The sequence below is a fragment of the Canis aureus genome, chromosome 24 (assembly GCF_053574225.1).
Source record: "Canis aureus isolate CA01 chromosome 24, VMU_Caureus_v.1.0, whole genome shotgun sequence".
Lineage (NCBI taxonomy): Eukaryota > Metazoa > Chordata > Mammalia > Carnivora > Canidae > Canis > Canis aureus.
The window spans coordinates 46,838,467-46,857,688 of record NC_135634.1 but is presented as its reverse complement, the minus strand read 5'-3'; the positions used below and the strand labels follow the sequence as shown (position 1 = coordinate 46,857,688).

Genomic DNA, 19,222 nt, shown 5'->3' with positions numbered 1-19,222 from the left:
GCCCAAGACAGGCCCCGTGTGTAAGCCTCCTCACTTATTACACCTGCCACCCACCAAACTGGGGTGGCCCGCTTCTCTTGCCTCTCCCTGCCCTCCTTATTGGGGGGGAAGCAGTTCCAGATTTCACTTGGGAGTTCCCGAGGATGCGACCTGACAATTGATGAACCAGCCGGGACACTGATGACATGGGTCTTGGGAAAGAGGTGTCTTCCAGGGAAATCTGGAGTTGGCCGTGCCCTGCGTGTGGGAACACGGGGGCCTGGAGGTCAGATGCTGGTGACCTGCCGTGTGAGCACGGGGATGCCCAGTGTTGGGGCTGGTTCGGTGCATGTGTTCCAGGCGGTGCGCAGAGCGCCCTGTGGCAGATTGGGGAACGGAGGGCTGTGCACTGGGCTGGCTGCTGCGGTGGGCAGGTCGGCAGGCCCCGCAGCTCAGCTAGAGGCTGAAGCTTGAGTCAGGACACTGGGGGGAGGGCTGAGGTCGGAGAGGATGTGCGGTGCCCACTGCTCTGCTGGCTCTGGGGCTGGCCCGCTGGGAGAGAGAGCAGGAGAGTGAATCGGACAACTGGCTGTGCCTTGGGTGAAGCTAGGAGCATGCAGGCTGCCTCGGATTAAGGTCCCAGCACCTGTGAGAAAGTCTGCTGGGGACACTGGGAGGTGGGGACACTGGGAGGTGGCAAACAAGTCGAGTGAAGCAGAGGGTGTTGTGGGATAGATGGTAAAACGGACAAAGTGCCCCGCACTGCACGACCCCTAAGACAAAGGGAAATTTTAAATAGCAATTAACCCCCAAAACTCCTAGGAGAAAACTCGAGTTCTTTTTCTGTCCCTTGAGGTCTCCGATCTCTGTAACACCAGGGACATACAGGACATGGGCATCCTACAAAGTCAAACTCTGCAAACCTGTGTGGGTGCAATCTGCCTCTGGGTTGGGACAACCAAACCAGGGCCGAAAGGGGGCATGCCAGCCGGGAGCCAGGAAGGCTGCAGTCCCTGCAAAGACTGGGTGACCATCACACAATGTAACCCATCGGGGGGCAGGAGACAGGAGAGACTACCCAGGAACTGCACTGAGCGGGCATCGTACACCCCGCCCATGGTGCTTTAACAGCCTGGTAAGGCTGGGAAGAAAACGCCAGAGGGCTCATGGTGGGTGACAGTGGGCCCCCAGGAACTGAGCAAGGTGGTGCCCCTCCCACGTGGCTGTGTCCGACGTGGCCACCATCCTAGATACCTTGACCACGATGGTCCTAGGAATGCACCGTGCCGGGCTGGACTCTGCAAGTGCCTTGTTCAGCGCATACTGAGCTCCTGGGCAGTGTATACTGGTTACTGAGTCCGGGGACCAATTTGCCTGCATGTGGGAAGCACAACGACGGACCTCGCAGGTGCCTCCCCAAGGTCACCTGCACAGCCCCACCGGGTGTCGTGGGAATGGTAGCCTAGGTCCCTGTTCTTCCCCACATCAGTGAAATGGGCCCGTGACTTGGGTGATAGAAGGCCAGCATGTTGAGGTCTGCCTTTGCTGGAAGACACCCTGCAGGCTTCCCGGGAACCTCTGTGCGGGAGAGGATGGGTCTGAACGCACAGAAAATTCAAGGGCCAGGCACTGCTGTGAAGTTTTTGGAAGTCGTCTGTTTGGACATGACTCGTGTGACCCCAGAAGCTGTGACCTGGTAAGGGGCAAGTTTATCCAACCCCCGACGTGCGAAAGTGGTGCAAGCCTTTGTAGGGATTTTGGGGTCTGGAGGGCTTTTATCCCCCACCTGGCACACCGCCTCCGTCCCTTCTATCACCTGATAAAGAAAGGCCACGTGTGGGAGTGGGGGTCAGAGCAGCACGCCTCCTTTGAGGAGGCAAAACATACTAGCCACGCAGGCTAAAGCCCGCGGCATCTCCCAGGCAGTGCTACCACGGAGTCAGATGCGCGTCCGTCGCTCTGGAAGGTATGGGTCGGACGCCGTGGCACAGACTACAGAAGGGGATGGGGCCTTCAGATTTTCAGCTCCAGAGGGGTAGAAACCAGGTCCCCCCCACAGAGCCACAACCCTCCTCCAGGTGGACCCTCTCAGGCAAAAGTAAACCACGGCAGCCAGCGGACCGAACTCAGGGCCGCTGGGCATGACCTTGCACCTGCCCACCGGGATCTTAACATTTTACCTAAAGGCCTTAACCGGGTTCAGTCACGTACACCATCCAGATGGTCCCAACAACACATCACTGTCTGACGGCTGTATCCTTGGAGAAGCTTCTGGAGTGGGGAAGGCAAGTGGAATGCACAGCGCAGGGACTGGGGGCCGGTGAGGGGGTGGTCCCGGGAACCTCCGATGGCCCAGGTCCAGCTTGCAGGTCAGGGGTTTCTTTTTTTTTTTTTTTTTAATTTATGATAGTCACAGAGAGAGAGAGAGAGAGAGAGGCAGAGACACAGGCAGAGGGAGAAGCAGGCTCCATGCACCGGGAGCCCGATGTGGGATTCGATCCCGGGTCTCCAGGATTGTGCCCTGGGCCAAAGGCAGGCGCCAAACCACTGCGCCACCCAGGGATCCCTTTTCTTTTTTTTTTTTTTTTTAATTTATATTTTAGGGTCAGGGGTTCCTAAACATGCCCTGGCGTGTGTGGACACCGCGTCCGACCCAGCCTCAGCTGCACCCTGCACCAACGCAAGCCGGGCTGCCGCCGTCAGGACACCAGAGAAACTGAGCGCCGTGTATGGATACCCTCGTCGAGCAGACGGTGATCACCCCTCAAAGGTTATGGTGTAGAGACTGGGGAATAAAACAGGACATTAGGCGGACATGCCGCAGGGTTGGTAGAAAGCCCCGAGTAGGAGAGCAGCAGATTCGATTAGGAACAGGTGAAACCGCTGCGTGGCCGGGAGACAGAAGTGCCGTCCCAGGCGTTATTTATTTATTTATTTATTTATTTATTTATTTATTTATTTATTTATAAGATTTTATTTAATCATGATTTTATTTAATCATGAGATTTTATTTAATCACAGAGAGAGAGGCAGAGACACAGGCAGAGGGAGCTCCAAGCAGGGAGCCCGATGTGGGACTCGAACCCGGGACCTCAGGATCGCACCCTGAGCCGAAGGCAGACACGGAGCCACCCGGACGTCCCACGTCCCAGGCTTTAGTCCGTTTAAGTGATCAACTGGAAGGCAGCTCTCCCATCTCCCCAGGTTCTTCTCGTCCACAAGCGGAGGCCACGGGACCACCGAAAGCATTTTTCTGGGATCCTAGGGATTGCACGATCCAGGAGAAACGGAGCAGATCAAGATCAGAAGTGTGCTCCGAATCACCGGACAGGCGCACGGGCTTGCCAAGGCTAAGGCCACAAGGTCACATCACTGTACAGGCTCGGCCTCCCCTCTCTCCTCCCGGCCCTACTGTGCACGACTCCCCTCCAAATGCTTACTTCACTTTGCAACCTGTGCTCACGACCCCCAGGCTAGCTTCGCCTCTTCTCCAACCTTTCTAGAGATCTCGTCAGCCCCCCTTTACACTGCTCCTCCCCCTTCCACCTTGTGGGCACCCCTCTCCCCGCCGCGTCCCCCACCACTGCAGGCCCCACACGCCCTACACGCCAGCCTCCCCTCCTGGCCCCCTCAGCCCTGCCCACGATGGTCCCCGCCCCAGGTCCGACCCCCACAGCCAGCCACTCCCCCCAACCTCCCACCCTGACACCTACCCTCAGATCACACCTCCTCCAGGAAGGTGGGGACCCTCTGGAGGAGTGAGGGGTGCCCCCAGTGCTCCCTCCTTGTGGGCGCTGCAAGACCGAGAACCCACCGACAGCTGCGTGTGTGGGTCTCTCTCCCCACAGGGCGTGGACATCTGGAACCGTCCTCCTCACCAGCCTGCTCGCTGTCCAGGAGAGCAGCAGGCCCATAGGACCATCCCTCGGCATTCGCAGAGCAAAGGAACGAGGCAGCCCTGATGCACGAGTTGTGGCCCGAGAAATGCCGGGAACGCATCTGCCCCCCTGGTCTGGGAAGTTAGGGCCACGGGCAAGGAGGCCAGGACGGAGCGGGTGAGCCGATGGCTGGAGGTTGGCGGAGCACACGCGGGCGCCTCTTACTGCAGCCACATGGGGGGAGGCAGAGGGTCTCTCGAATGCTTACTGCTTTGCCATTTGTCATTTGCTCTGGCAATAAGGGAGGGAAAATGCGCCACCGCACAGGTCACTGTGGGGCTGACCATTTTTCCTAATCTGCAAACCTCAGCTGTAATCACACTGGTGGACTGTAGAACCCTCTTCCTAACTCTTGTTTCCCCGTCATAAACCTTCACCCAAGGACGCCTGGGTGGCTCAGGGGTTGAGCATCTGCCTTTGGCCCGGGGCGTGATCCTAGGGTCTCGGGATCGAGTCCCGTATCGGGCTCCCTGCGTGGAGTTGGCTTCTCCCTCTGCCTGTGTCTCTGCCTCTGTGTGTGTGTGTCTCTCATGAACAAATAAATAAAATCTTTACCAAAAAAAAAAAAAAAAACTCACTGGAGTCCACGTCTGTGCTTCTCTAAAGGGAAGGGGGTCAGAAAAGCAGAAATACACGGTAGAGAAATCAGAAAACACAGATAAACAGAAAAGAACCCCCAAATTATTATTCAACTATTATGATTTAAAAATACAATTAATCATCACCCTTCAGAATGTCTTCTGTGCAGAGACTCAGACACTTGGGTTCACTAGAGAGCCTAGAAGAGCTGCTTCTATAACCAGTTTTCTGGCCTAACAGTAAACCGTGACGATCTCGCACGTCAGTAAACCCAGACCTATTCAGTGGGTTTTAACAGCGCAGGTTCTGATCCTAGTTCTAATTATCACATCATTCTGTGTGCGTGTGTGTGTCTGATAAATAGTGTGCGAGACTGATAGCACAATAGCTCTTAGCCCAAAATCCATCAATTTAGCTCTAAAATATGTATGCATTGCAAGTCCATTTCCGTTCTCACGTAGATTCCTGCTTACCTGTTAGCTGAAATGAGTTTACAGTCTGCACACACACACACACACACACACACACACACACACACAGAAACAGGGCGGCAAAGCAGCCCAGAGCGCAGGCCCTGCCCAGCGAGGACAGAGCAGCCCGGGTGCACGCACGGCCTCCCCGGGGCTGACCCCGTTCCCCACCAGGGCAGCCCGCCAGCCAGCCGGGTGACAGTCCCTCACATCTGAGGCTGCCGGGCTTGCTGGGGAGCCTCCCCGTGCAGCAGGGACTTTGTGATCACCTTGGCAAAAAGCCACATGGAGAGACCCCTATTCTTCTGAATCATTGGGTGTCGTGGAGACTTCGTTCATCTGTCACACCCTCACTCATTCAGCACCCCACTCCACGATAGTGGGTGCCTCGGACGGCTCACCCCGTGGGACCCCGTGCAGGAGGCAGTGAGCAGGATGGAACCTTCCAGTCAGGGAGCTCACCTCCTGAGTGAGCCCCAGGTAAGGTGTCACAGGAGGCGGGCCGGGTCTCAAGGGAGCCTTGAAGAGTGACACGGCCCCTTCCAGGAAGGTGACGACCAGAAAGCAGAGGAAAGGGATTTCCCCTACATCTCAAACCGGTTCCACACGCTTCCTCCTCCTGGCCACCAGGACCCTCCCCACCAGCCTCCTTCATCTGGAGATGGTCCCCCCTCAGCCACACGCCTTTCAGGGCACTATCCACTCTGCTGCCTTCCTGCCCGGGGGGCTTCTGTGTCGGGGACACTCTGGTCACCGATCATTGGCGTGGTCCCTCCTTCCACCCCCTGCAAGCCCCTCCCCCTCACTCTTCTCTGTGACCTACCTGGTCCTCATGTGTGATGTAATACAGCTGGCAAGGATGTAATTATCTGCAGGCCCCTTTATTTATCATGTCACGCACTCCCCTAAAGGTGAAACTTCACCATGGGTCTCCAGCATCTAGAACATTCCCTGGCACATGGTAAGTGCTCACTAAGGACCTCTTGACTCAGATTGTTGTACGGGGCTGAAGATGGATCAGTAAGTAAAGGCAGAGGGGTATGTTACAGCCTGGGAAGTACACAGGTGTGGCATGGGTGACCCATTGGGAACAGGGAGGGAGGGAGGGGGAGCAGAGGCCCAGGGAGGACTGAGTCTGTGAGATACCTTTGTCAGAACCTCCACGTCACCCACACAAGCAGTGTCCTCCTCCTCAGGGTGTAGAAACCAATTTCCAGAGCCCCCTGGCCCTACTTGTCAAGTCCTGCCAACTGACTTGTTGGCATCTTGTCGACCTTGCCCATCTACTATTTCCTCCTTGAGTTGACTTGAGAGGATGTGCAGTCCCACAGCATGAATGGTTATGCCAGCCCTGGTTTCTCCTGACTACCCCCACCCACAGCGTCCATCCTCAGCCCTGGTACCTGAATCTCCTTTCTTCATCCTCATCCTTCTTCGTCAGACATCATGCCCAGATCATTACCTCAGAGACCCCACGAAGAGGGCACAAAGTCAGGAAGGATAGGAAGACTTTGACTGTGGAAGCATCCCCCTGCCCCTCTCGCTCTCCTTTACTCGCTTAGATAGAGCTGTAGGAGTCCCAGGGGAGGGCGGTGTTAGGATTCTGCAGGTGGGCACCATGAGAACCCAAGTGTTCTTATTTTATTTTAGAAGGTTGACCCTCAAAGGCTCTTCTTGAGCTAGGCTTCTGTGAGAAATTCTTCTCCACTAGGAGGTAACAAAGAGACATCTTCCATTCTTGCTAAGAAGAAAAAAATCCACAAAATATTATGCCATGACTGAATCCCTAAATAGTCCCTGACATCTGCTTCCCTCCGTCACGGATTTCCTGCCTGGGAATCCTTACATGTCTTGGATTCATGAACATCATCACTTGAAGGCTACGTATTATGACCTGGGAAACTGCTGGTGGATATTTGAAAGTAGTGGTGCACGGTGCTTGGTGGACCCTAGCACCAGAGTGGGGGTGTTCATAGAAAACCGGATCAGGCCCTGATGGGACGACATTCGTCACGGACACTCACATGTGACGGTTAAGTCCATTCGAACAAGAGAAAACCCCATGAGGTGAATATCGCTGGTCTACTTTGTGACAAAACCACTTTTTAAATCTCTGTTATTGCATCTCTCTCTGGCCACTGAGGGGGGAGTATATTAAGTGCTAATGGTTGCGACAGAAAGGATCTAGCTTTATAAAAAGCTGCTCTGATGGTCGTCGTGGTTTAGAGCAGTCACTTGACCGGAGCAAAAACCAAACGATGTTTGAGATGTTATTAGAAGAAAACAATAGCCTGGTTTCTCTTACTCAGAAACCGTAGGACACTTAGGATATATTTCACCCTGCAGAATACCAGAATAAATCATGTAAAAGGCGATACGTATGGGTGCAGACTTTAGATTACCCCTGCCTGCCGAATAATGACCGAAAGAAAATCCTGACTCTTCTTACTAGTTTAGTATTTACCGTGTGCCTCGGGATTCATACAACAGGCCTGACTGTCACGGAAACTGAGGACAGGGCTCTCTCACTGGGGGCCCAGGAGGGTGTGTTGAAGCTGGTGGTCAATGCAAGTCCGCACGGGCCGGGCCTGTGCTCTCTCCGTGGGCTTGCACCACCCCTCCTGGGGACCCTGCACAGAGAACCAACAGCAGGCCTGGTCAAGGAGCTCACGGCGGGGGTTGGTCTCGCAAGACTATTATTTTAAAGAGGAGTACTTCAGTCTTCTGGATCACCAGCCACGTTTGACTTTAGTTACGTATTAATGATATCTGCTTAATCAGAAAACCCAGACTTCCTAGGTTTAGACCCCAGCCCCACTGCTCCCTGGCTGTGGATGGCCTGCGGGCCACTGTACCTCCCTAAGACTCTGCTTTCCCACCTGTAAAACAGGAATGCTCACAGATGTCCTGTGAACACCTTTAATTCAAGTAAAGCTTGTTAGATAATGTCTGGCACGTAGCCATCGGTGAACTAGTATTAGCTACTGTTACTTCATTCCATTAAACAATTCTTCTTAGGGATGCAGGAAGGCACCAAGTATGAGTTGAATGGTGTCTGATCAAGGGTCTCTAATGGCTTTCCAGCTCACTCAGACTGAGAAAGCCAGAGTCCTTGGAAGTCGCGCATAAGTCTGCTGCGTGATCTGGTGCCTGTCCGATTGCACATCCTACTACGCATGCCGGCATTCACCTTCCCTGCTCCATGACCCTCCCTAGTGTCCTTGGACATGTCAGGTGTGAACTCACCTCAGGGCCTTTGCACCCACTGCTCCTTCTTTCTAGAACGTTCTTCCCCCAGATTGCCAGTGGGCTCACTTCCTCACCACCTCCAAGTCTTTCCTCAAATGTCATCTTTTCTGTGAGTCTTCTCTTGACTGATAATTCTATTTAAAGTTATAACATTTTTATCATTTTGTCTCTCCTCGCTTGAATTTTTCCCACAGGAAGTATCACCACCTGCTATATTCCACAGTAGTGGGAGACCATGGAGTGCTGGCTAGTGGTCTTGAGAGCCAAGTTTAGTGTAAGGTTTGCACAGTGTGTTAGTTGTCTAGTGCTGTGTAACAAATGGTCCCAACATCTTGTAGCTTAAGTCAAAATATGTTTATCATCTCATAGCTCCCATGGCTCAAGACTCTGGAGGCTGCTTAGCTAGATGGTTCTGGGCTCAGAGTCTCTCCTGAGGCTTCAGTCAAGGGCTGACCAGGCCTGTGTCCATCTCAAGGACTTGCTACTAAGATGGTTCACCAGTGGCCTCAGTTCTTTGTTGGCCACTAGTAAGAGACCTCAGTTCCTCATCACGCAGTCCTCTCTGTAAAGCTGCTTGGGTTTCCTCCTGACATGGCGGCTGCCCATCTACAGAGAGAGTGATCCCAGAGACACACCAAGGCAGAAGCTACAATGTCTTTTATGACCCGGCCTTGCAAGTCACATGCCATCGCCTCTGCCGTATTCTGTTGGTTGATACAGACCAATCCTGACAGAGTGTAGGAGGGGTCTACACAGCGATGTGGCTATTATACGGCGGGGATAATTGTAGGCCATCTTGGAAGTTGGCTTCCACAGGGTTGCTCTTGTTGGATTCAAAACTCAGCCTCAGCAGGGGAAAGTTACTTGATCTTTCTATTATCTATCTCTATTATTACATCTCTGGCCTTCATCCATTAAACACTAGTACTAATAGCAGTCTTTGATAGTATTTCTGGGAAGATTAGATAAAATAACATATATTACTTCAGAAACATGAAGTCTGGAACTTAGTAAGTGAGCAAAAAACTTAGCTATACTTTTTTAGTATACATTGCAGGCAGAAAAGTATTTTACACAGAGAATGACAAAATTAGATTCTTCTCTAGAAAACTTACTCGGGCTGCAATATTGAGAATGGGATAGGTAGCCCTGATGGCCCAGTGGTTCGGCACCGCCTTCAGCCTGGAGTATGATCTTGGAGACCCAGGATCAAGTCCCACATCAGGCTCTCTGCATGGAGCCTGCTTCTCCCTCTACCTGTGTCTCTGCCTCTCTCTCTCTCTCTCTCTGTGTCTGTCATGAATAAATAAATTAAAAATCTTTTAAAAAAATAGAGAGAATGGGTTAGAGGAGCTGACTTAAAAGTAGGGAACTAGGGAGAGGTTATGGTAATATGGACCATGATGGGGACATTCAAATAAATGGAATTATTACTCAACCATCAAAACAATGAAATCTTACCATTTGCAAAGACATGGATGGAATCAGATGTTATGCTAAATGAAATAAGTTAATCAGAGAAAGACAACTATATGATTTCATTCATATGTGGAATTCAAGAAACAAAATAGAGGATCATAGCAGAGGGGAGGAAAAAATAAAATAAGACAAAATTATAGAGGGAGACAAACCATAAGAGACTTTTAAGTCTAGGAAACAAACAGGAATGCTGGAGGGGAGGGGAGTGGGGTGACGGGGTAATGAGGGGATGGGCATTAAGGAGGGCATGAGATGTAGTGAGTACTGTGTTATATGCAACTGATGAATCACTTAACTCTACCTCTGAAACTAATAATACACTGTATGTTAATTAATTGAATTTAAATAAAACAATAAATAAAAGTGGTGGTAAAATTTTTAAAAATAAATTAAATGGTTGGAAGTAAACAGATTTAAGGGCATTTTAGAGGTCATCTTAAATTTAGCCTATATCGGGATGCCTGGGTGGCTCAGCAGTTGAGCATCTATCTGCCTTTGGCCCAGAGTGTGATCCTGGGGTCCTGGGATCGAGTCCCACATCGGGCTCCCTGCATGGAGCCTGTTTCTCCCTCTGCCTGTGTCTCTGCCTCCCTCTCTCTGTGTCTCTCATGAATAAATAAAAAAAAATAAAATCTTCAAAAAAATATTTAGCCTATATCTAGCCTGTTCCCGGCATATAGGGAATTGGTCACTGATCCATTGATCTGGTTAAGTGAAGTTGAACAACACAGTTTGCCTTTCTTTAGAGGAAAGGCATTCTCTTTTCCCACTTTGTTGTAGCTTTGTTCCTATGAGAGAGTTGGGTAGATTGGACAATTCCCAAGTGTTTATGTTCTTGTGGGAATACTATATATTCCCACCCAGGGCTGTTGGGCTTGGTTATGTGACTTGATCAATGGCAAATGGGACATGACATATGCATGCTTCTTGCCAGATCTCTTGGTTTTCTTTGTTTTTTTTTTCCCCCCTTCTGCCAAGAAATCAACATGAAGCTTCTTCCTTAGGCATTTCAGGAGAAGGAAGATATGTGGAATGGATGTAGCATGTAAATAAATGAGGAAAAAAAATCTTTGTAGTTACAAATCCTACAATGCAAGGGGTTGTTTGTTACACAGCATGACTAGTGAAAGCTAAGGAATATAAGGGAAAACTAATTCCTCTAGCTTTCTATTTCTATGATAAAACCTTCCCTCTACTACGTCAGAAGGAGAACACACACAATCTACCCCCATCACTCTTTCCCCAGGAAGGCTCACTGTCTAGTCTGAGTGATGATTCTGGGGAAAGCTGGACATCCCTCAGGAATGTCAGCCGTGGGACGGAGCCACCCCGTGCAACCAAGAGCATCGTGGGCTTTAGTTTCTATGCAGTAAACAGGCCAAACAGGGCCTGCTTCTGTCCGGCTCAATCGGCTCTCTGCTCACTTTTGTTCTAGCTTTCTGCCTGTGCCTGAAAAACTGGTTTGCTTAAATGAGGTCTCAAACCCCAGATTACAAAAGCGATGTTAGAGTTCTCTGACGCAACCTTACCAATAATATCAATGCCCTATTCTGATTCCTCATGTCTGTTCTCAATCAATACAGAAACTGGAAAGAAGGAGGTGTGTTCATTAATTAGCATTCTTCAAGAGTTTCCCAAAGAACAAAAGCCCAGATTGGGTTTTTTCAAAAATTACCTTTTAGTCTTGCTAAATTAGGGGTCAGGATGTAAATGAATCTCTTCTGAATGCCCCTAACCTCTCCTTACATCTGGAGTCAGGCTGCACATTGACTTGCCCAGAACGTCTTGACAAGCTTCAGTAAGCTCTGCTGACCTCTGAGTTTCACCACAAAAGACCTCATTTACTAACAAAATAGTGCGACATAGTGAAATAGCCTTTGGCAGCTGAAGATAGGAGTTTGGATCCCAGCCTCATAGGTGACCAACCATGAGACCAGAATACATCGCTGATTATTTCAGGGCCTCAGTTTACAATCTGAAAACCAGGGTAAGGGTAAGCCCTACATCCCTGGGATGTTGCAAGTTTCAACAAGATGGTATTTCTGAATGCACCTGCAGGAAGCCCAGTGCAGTGCAGTGCATCGAAGATGGTCATGGTAGAGTCCTGGAGAACTGGGGTCTAGACCAAACTAAGTCTTTCCCACCAACTGCTTTGCTGGAGACATGGTACTCAGAGCCCCAGCTGCTCTTCTATGAAGCGGGAATATTGGTTGAATTGTTGAATTTCATCACACGTTGTATGTAAAACCCGGAACACAAGTCGGTGCTTCAGGTTAAATCTCTGACACTTCTTTATGATCAATGAGGAACTAAAATGAAGGATGTTTGCTGAAGTGAAGAGTGAAAGAGTCACAGAATAAGACTAGAAATTGCTCTTTCAAAATGCACAATCAAATAGACAAGGGTTGGCAAACAACAGCCCATGGACTAAATCTGGCCCACTGTCTTTTATTTATTTATTTATTTATTTATTTATTTATTTATTTATTTAATTTTTATTTATTTATGATAGTCACAGAGAGAGACAGAGGCAGAGACATAGGCAGAGGGAGAAGCAGGCTCCATGCACCGGGAGCCTGATGTGGGATTCGATCCCGGGTCTCCAGGATCACACCCTGGACCAAAGGCAGGCGCCAAACCGCTGCGCCACCCAGGGATCCCTGTCTGTCTGTTATAAATAAAGTTTTATTGGAACTCAGCCATGCTCTCCTAGTTATATATTGTTACTGGCTGCTTTCATGCTACAGTGGTCGAGTTGAATAGATGCAACTAAGACCATATGGTCCTCCAAGGCTAAATCATTTACTGTCTGGCCTTTTTGGGAAAAGCCTGCTGACCTCTACTCTAGATAAATGGAGGTGGAGCAGGGACTAGGAGCAGGGAAGAAGGGGACGGTATTGAGAGAAGCCATCAGACAAAGGCACAGACAGGGGCTGAGAGGTGGTACGAGAGAAAAGGCAGGACAGGTGCAACGGGCTCAGGGTCCAGGAGGCTTTGAGGTCCAGGAGGATGAGGTAGTTTAGGAGGCAATAGGGAGCCATCGTGTACTGTGGAGCAGGAGAAAGATGATAATTGCTGTCGCCTCACTGCAATTATTAGAGGGGTTTAACACAGATCATCTGTTTCTCAATCTGATGGGGGGTTCATTTAGACATAAACACACAGAACAGATGGGAAGCTGGCAAAACAGTTGCTTATTTGGAATGGGGTGTTGGCTTAAAGGGGGCAGCTGTGAGTTGTTTCCCTACTTACTGGTGTGGGAGTTGCCTCCCCACAAAAGTGTAAGCGATTAAGTTGTCAGCAGCAGAAACTCACAGTTGGCTAGAGCGGCGCTTCCGAATGTGTACATCCCGAGATATGAATAGGTGTACGACCAGACATGAGCCTTCCCCGATCCGCCTCCTGGAAATGCTGTGTTAAATCAACCAAAGGAGAGCAGGCTTCTTTCTGTTCCTAGGGCTTCTCAGAATCTGGGATGTACCAATATATATTTTGATTTTTCTTCTGGAGGGGATACAAGATGCTGTTTTTCTCAAATTTATTTCATTGTGTGTGTGTGTGTGTGTGTGTGTGTGTGTGTGTAAAGCACTTATTAACCATCTCATGGAATATTTTTGGGCTGAGAAACACGTTTTAGAAGAGCTGGCCCAGAGGCTTCCTATAAAGCTCAACAATAACATGGCTGGATGATTTGGGGGGCGTTCTCTGGATCAAGACATCGCTGTTTCTCTGTTCTATTTACACAGATTAGTGGATGCCATGCCTTCCACCGAGCTTTGCAGTTTCCCAAATAATTTATGTACATGTTGATTTCTACATTTGCAAGCGGATTCGGCTTGATTAGCAATTTAAATGGAAATTTTCTAAATGCTACAAATTGGTGCCTAATTTGCATCTCTTGTCAATTATCTATGGCCCTAACTCATGGCCCTGAAAATATTCCTGGCTGTCACACGTGAGGTCACGTGCGAGGAGGCCTGACACCGTTTGGGGGATACAAATGATCGATGGACATCTGGGTTAGTCTCATGGGAAGGTCACGCGGCTTCTGGGGTGTAAAACAAAATTGGCAAGACATCTTGCTGCAGTTGGCTCCCATCCAACCCGAGACAGTCCTTCTGGGCAGCTCTCTCCACATTAGGCAATGTCCCAGTCGTCTGCCTGGACTTTCAGGCTCTGTCACCCTTTATTTTCTCATCTGTTCTGTTGAAGGCTCAGAGCTTGTCTGAAATACTCCATGTCTTTGGATGCTGAGCTTTCATTTCACCTCAGCTGTTAAGCAGAAGCCACAGAATTTGAGTATTTGTTTCTTCTACTGATACTGAACTCGAGAGGGCCCCAGAGATGCCAGTGGTGCGGAGACATCTGGTAAACCAGGGCCCTGCAGCACCTCTGTGCCTGGGGTTTCAAAGTGCTGAGAGCGTGTGAGACACATGTGCCTCGACTGCAGAGGGAGGCCAAGGCCCAGGCTGACCCCACCCCCGACCTCCAGCACCTCTGCTGTCTGGATGAGGGGAGGTAGCTGAGGCCGGTGGAACGCCGTGGGTATTTCTGAGGGTTGGGGGGATCTCCCGTAGGCACCTTCAGAGCATCCAGCTTCAGAGCAAGGTTGTGGCACCTGTACCCTGGCCACCGGCGGCCTGCCAGGCACCATGGGTCGGTAACCGATGTTGTGGGAACCCTCTGCTGAATTAGCCCAGGCCCACCAGGGGCCATGACCTCATGTGATTATTCACAAATTTTCCTGCTTGTATTTGCAGAGCCAAGGAGCGGGGCTTGTTCTAAGATGAAGGTTTATTAATTTATTTATTTATTTATTTATTTATTTATTTATTTATTTATTCATGAAAGACACACACAAAGAGAGAGAGAGAGGCAGAGACATAGGCAGATGGAGAAACAGGCTCCCCGTGGTGAGGACCAATGCAGGACTCCATCCCAGGACTCCAGGATCATGACCTGAGCCAAAAGCAGACACTCAATCAGGCACCCCTGGATGAAGGTTTATGATGGGGAACCAAAAGTTAGGAAGAAGGTTCTGTAAGAATTGCTTAAACAGAGGAAGTTGGCTGTAGGAAGAGGCTGGGGTGAATGACCAGGACGGAACCTTCCAGAATCTCAGCTGTGGGCACTGCTGGAGGCGAGCTTCCAGCTCAGCTCCCAGGCCCCAGGTCTAGTCCTGGCCACAGCGGGCCTCCATGCAGCAGACTTAGAACCCAGAGGCTAAACAGCCTTCTCTGTAGAGTCTCTGCTTGGAGCCAGATGCATCCGGGGGACACGAGAGACTTCCCTTGAGCACCCACTACCTTTTCACAATTCCTCAGCTGACTTTCTACCTCGGTTGTTTCCCAGGTTTTTGCTTCCTGCTCCCTGAGCAGAGGCCCTTAGGCCTCATCAGCCTTTTTGCCTTTCTGGTCAGGCTCCCTGGGCCCTGTTAGCCAGCCTACCACACCCCACCGGGTGCCCCAGGCCCATACACCCCAGAGACCCCGTTGGGCACAATATCCGTCTCTCCAGCACATCACCTGGGTGTACACTTCTGGCGGTTTCTACTCATTTCCAAGCTGCAGAGACCTTCTTACCTCATTTCCTGACCTTCTTCCTCCTGTGGTTGGCTCACCTCGTGGCCTTGGCCTACAGCTGGTCTCCCGTTGAGCTTCCACCTGCACTGTCCTCCCAGACCTGAAGGCCAACCCTGGTCCTTGGTCGCCGGTGAAGCCAGACCAGGTAGGTGTCCAGAGTCACCAGGACAGGCGTGCAGGTGCCCAGAGGTGGCCCCCTCAGCGGACAGTCTTTTGCTTCCTGGTTTTAGCTGCATTCCAGAATGATGATGCCACGAGATGGTGAGTCCCATAAGGATGAGAAGCTAACTGTGGTTTTTCCACTCCCCTGCTGTGGGCCTGTGACAAGGCGGGGTGACGCGGCTGGGGTTTCATGGCATTTGAATGGATTTCATGGCCTCCTCTCCTTCTCACTGGCTGCGTGGTGTCAGCAACGTATGACTTCTTTTACCCACTGTCTCTACTTTGCTACAAAACTGAAAAACAAATTCCCTCTTACATACCTCACCGACTCGTTATGGGGGTAAAATGAAATTCTCTATCTGAACTGGAAAGCACGATGATGTAAATATTAATCGTTTATTCAGATAAAGAAATTGATGACAGTCACTATGCGACGCTGCCCAGTTACGTCCTGCTGCCCCAGTGGCAGAGTGAAGTCTCGCCGAGCTGTGGGTTTTGTGGTTCATAGAAATTAGGGAAATGTAGAGGGCTCTGGGGACGCACAGCCCAAAGGTGACATGGGCGCCAGAATGAGACCTGGCCATGGGGAGCGGGCCCAGGAGAGCCTTCGGGAAGCACCTGCTGTATCAGGCCTTGGCAGCCTGTCCGAGCCAATCTCGCCGGTGGTCCCTTCTGTTACCACCATGAAAGGAAAGTGCAGACATGGCCTCTGAGGCAGGGGGATGGGGGCCCGGATCCTCATCAGCTTTGGCCAACCAAAGTCAGCCTGGTTCTGAAGGAGCCACAGAGTGACAACAGGAGGTCGGGCCCCACTCTTCCCTGGTAACAAGTGTGAAAGGGGCTGCTGAGTGAAGGCTGGTAGGAGAGGTACAGGTGCAGACTTTGCTCGAATGCCAGGTGGCCATGCCCTGGGGCAGAGAAGCCTGGATTCGCCCAGCTTGCACTGAGAAACTGGCTCAGTCTTCCCGTGGAGGGCTTGTGCAAGGCCATGTGAGAGTCCGACTGGCGGTCTAGGCAGGTATCTTGGGGCAGCAGGACGACTGCGTCAAGGGTCCCAGAGGGCAGGATGTGGACAGGGACACTAGGTGGGAGACTGTTGCTGTTCCTGTAGTCTCAGGAAGAAGCAATGGCAGGAACCAGAATTACAGAAATATTTAGAGGCACGTGCAGCATTGCTTAGGAGTTGGTAGGCTGTGGAAGATACGGCAAAGGAACCACCCAACAACGCTCTTATGGTTTCTGGCTTTGGCATCCAACCGGTGAAGGGGGGTATCCATCCCGCAGGGGTTGAGTTAGAGATCCTTGTGGACATCCTGGCTGGAATGTGGAATAAGAAGTTGCCTACACAGGGAAGAAGTCTGAGCTCAGCGTGCACTGGTCATCAGCGCACACATCATCAAAGCCAAGGGCGTGGATGGGGTCTTTGGAGAAGACCCCACTTAGCACGAACAAAACACAAATCAGAAGGTGAGTCCTTGACTTGCTTTTTGTACTAAAGGTAGGAAACACATTTTCAACAATTTCAAAATATCCTGTATGTATGAATGTCCCTTATATTTCCATGGGCCTGGAACATAAACCAAGAGGTGTTTGGGTCCAGCCATCATTCAAGTTTTTATTTTCCTGGTTCCCCAATCCGATCACTTCTGTGGCAGTCTGTTCCCCCGGGAAGGACGGTATGTATTTATAGTCTAATAGCTTTTCCATCCCCATTGCACCTCCAGTCCTCGCTGGCTTGGCCCGTACAGGACTTCGTATTATTTTATTACAGTTAGTCCAGCCATAACAAAGGCTCACAAAGTAGGTGGCTTCAAACAGTAGAAATCTATTGTCTCATAATTCTGGAGACCAGAAATCTGAAAACAAGGTGTTTGTTGGGCCATGCTCCCTCTGGGAAGAATCTTTCCTTGTCTTTTCCTCCCTGGCAACCCTCAGGGCTCCTTGGCTTATAGACAGATCCCTCCAATCTCTGCTTTCATTTTCACACGGCCAACTGCCAGGTGCATCTCTGTGTTCACATTTCCCTGTCCTTAAAAGGACACTGAATAGACAGTGGATGTCACTGGATGGCGACCCATACACCCTAATCCAGGACGACCTCACCCTAAATAGATTAGTCTGCAAAAACCCTATTTCCAAGACATGTCACATCTACAGGTTTTGGGGAGATGCTGTCCAGCCCAACACAGACCCCAGGGTATCTCTCCTGACATTTTCAGATCTTTGACTCCAGACTCTTCCCTGGAATGCCTCCAAGAAGAAGAGGCAGAGGAGATAGGGAAAGAGAGAAGTCCCAAATAAAGATGAACTAAAGGGTCTGGAGGCAGGGCTGCCTGAATTTTCAGTCTGTGATCACTCTGTGGAAGTCAAAGAAGAGCCAAGGAACCTCAGGTTGGTGGGTCCACAGGTACGTTCACCGTGTCCTCTCCATGCCAGGGTTGTAACAGCCCCTCTGACTCCCATTCCAGGCATCAGCTAACGCCGGCTGTGGTCAAGCTTTGGCCTGGGTCCCAAAGACACAGAGGGGATAAAATAGCCACAATCCCTGTCCCCACTGAAAACACACCCTAGCAGGGAAGCCATTCACTAAACAAATGATGAGCAGTGAGGTGTCCACGAGAAGTGCTACGGAGGGAGAGTCAGCCTCTAAGCTAAGAGCTGAGGGAGGAAGGGGGTTGGGGTCGGGGAGGCAAGGTTGTGGTTGGGACATTCTACGGAATCAGCGTGGCCTGATGCTCCTGGTTCAGCAAAGCACATTATCTGGTGGAGCAAAAACACTCCAGCGGGCCGAGGGATGTCCCTCGGGGGTCGGGCACCTAGAACGACGCTGTGCTTGCAGGTCATCGTGTGCACGGTGGGACGGAGCGGATGAAGCTGTTTCCTCCCTGCAGGCAGCAGACACCCAGAGGACACCCAGAGGACACCCAGTGGACACCCAGTGGACACCCAGTGTGGTCTGTCTGTGATGGGTTCATAGACTCAGGGATTAGGTTGAGCTGTTCCCATTCCCCACGCTGCCACTTAGGGGCTGAGTGCTGTGGGCACATGAGTTAATGACTCGATAGGAGTTTCTTCATCTGGAAAGTGGCCACAAATTGTGGTCAGGACTAATGAATAAATACATCTATAGCTCTTGGCATAATGCCTGGCTTAGAGTAACTTCTCAGTAAACAGTAGCTAGCTGGACCTGCCTTATACTCAAAATTATTGTTATTTTTAAAGATTTTATTTATTCATGAGAGACACACAGAAAGAGGCAAAGACATGGACAGAGGGAGAAGCAGGCTCCCGGCAGGGAGCCCGGTGTGGGACTCGATCCCAGGACCCCAGGATCACGCCCTGAGCCAAAGGCAGATGCTCAACCACTGAGTCACCCAGGTGCCCCCCCATACTCAAAATTATACTAAAATTTAAAAACTCAGAATTCACCCTATTATGGCCAACAAATTTTCATAAAGTTTATAAATATTTAAGGGACAAAATGCAGATTGAGAATGGACTTTGTGCCTCTTTATATTGTGTATTGCTTGCCCGTTTACTGCTTATCCGTGTTTTCAAGTCCCGAGGTAAAGATAACACAAGATTTGCTCACATATGTTTGTTTAATTGATAGAATCAATAGAAGCTAATCAGAATTTCCCCCTTGGGTTTAAAAATAAAAAAAGCCATAGCACTTCTTTACCTGAGGCAAATTGCAACTACATTTACTAAAGCATTTAGAATGTGAGTTTATTCCCAAGCAGAACACAGAAATCAAGCTGATAATAGAAGTACGGTGTGGCAT

At 50.3% G+C, this 19,222-nt stretch overlaps 3 long non-coding RNA genes across 6 annotated transcripts; 2 read left to right on the top strand and 1 right to left on the bottom strand.

Moving 5' to 3' along the window:
- Nucleotide 1: 1 nt before the first annotated feature.
- LOC144296262 (uncharacterized) lies at nt 2-4,033 on the top strand. The gene is made up of 3 exons (XR_013363428.1): nt 2-265; nt 3,001-3,342; nt 3,828-4,033. It is a non-coding gene; the product is annotated as an uncharacterized LOC144296262 (long non-coding RNA).
- On the bottom strand, nt 2,935-5,733 carry LOC144296261 (uncharacterized). Its single transcript, XR_013363427.1, has 3 exons — nt 5,429-5,733; nt 3,693-4,148; nt 2,935-3,240 (listed from the first exon to the last, which is right to left on the bottom strand). It is a non-coding gene; the product is annotated as an uncharacterized LOC144296261 (long non-coding RNA).
- Nucleotides 5,734-5,864: 131 nt separating this feature from the next.
- Nucleotides 5,865-18,580, top strand: LOC144296260 (uncharacterized). 4 transcript variants are annotated; one of them, XR_013363424.1, is made up of 3 exons: nt 5,865-5,927; nt 15,047-17,845; nt 18,278-18,580. It is a non-coding gene; the product is annotated as an uncharacterized LOC144296260 (long non-coding RNA). The 4 variants fall into 4 exon arrangements; XR_013363426.1 differs by lacking the exon at nt 5,865-5,927 and having other exon boundaries at nt 9,944-15,421; nt 16,723-17,845; XR_013363425.1 differs by lacking the exon at nt 5,865-5,927 and having other exon boundaries at nt 12,359-16,905; nt 17,658-17,845.
- Nucleotides 18,581-19,222: the final 642 nt, after the last annotated feature.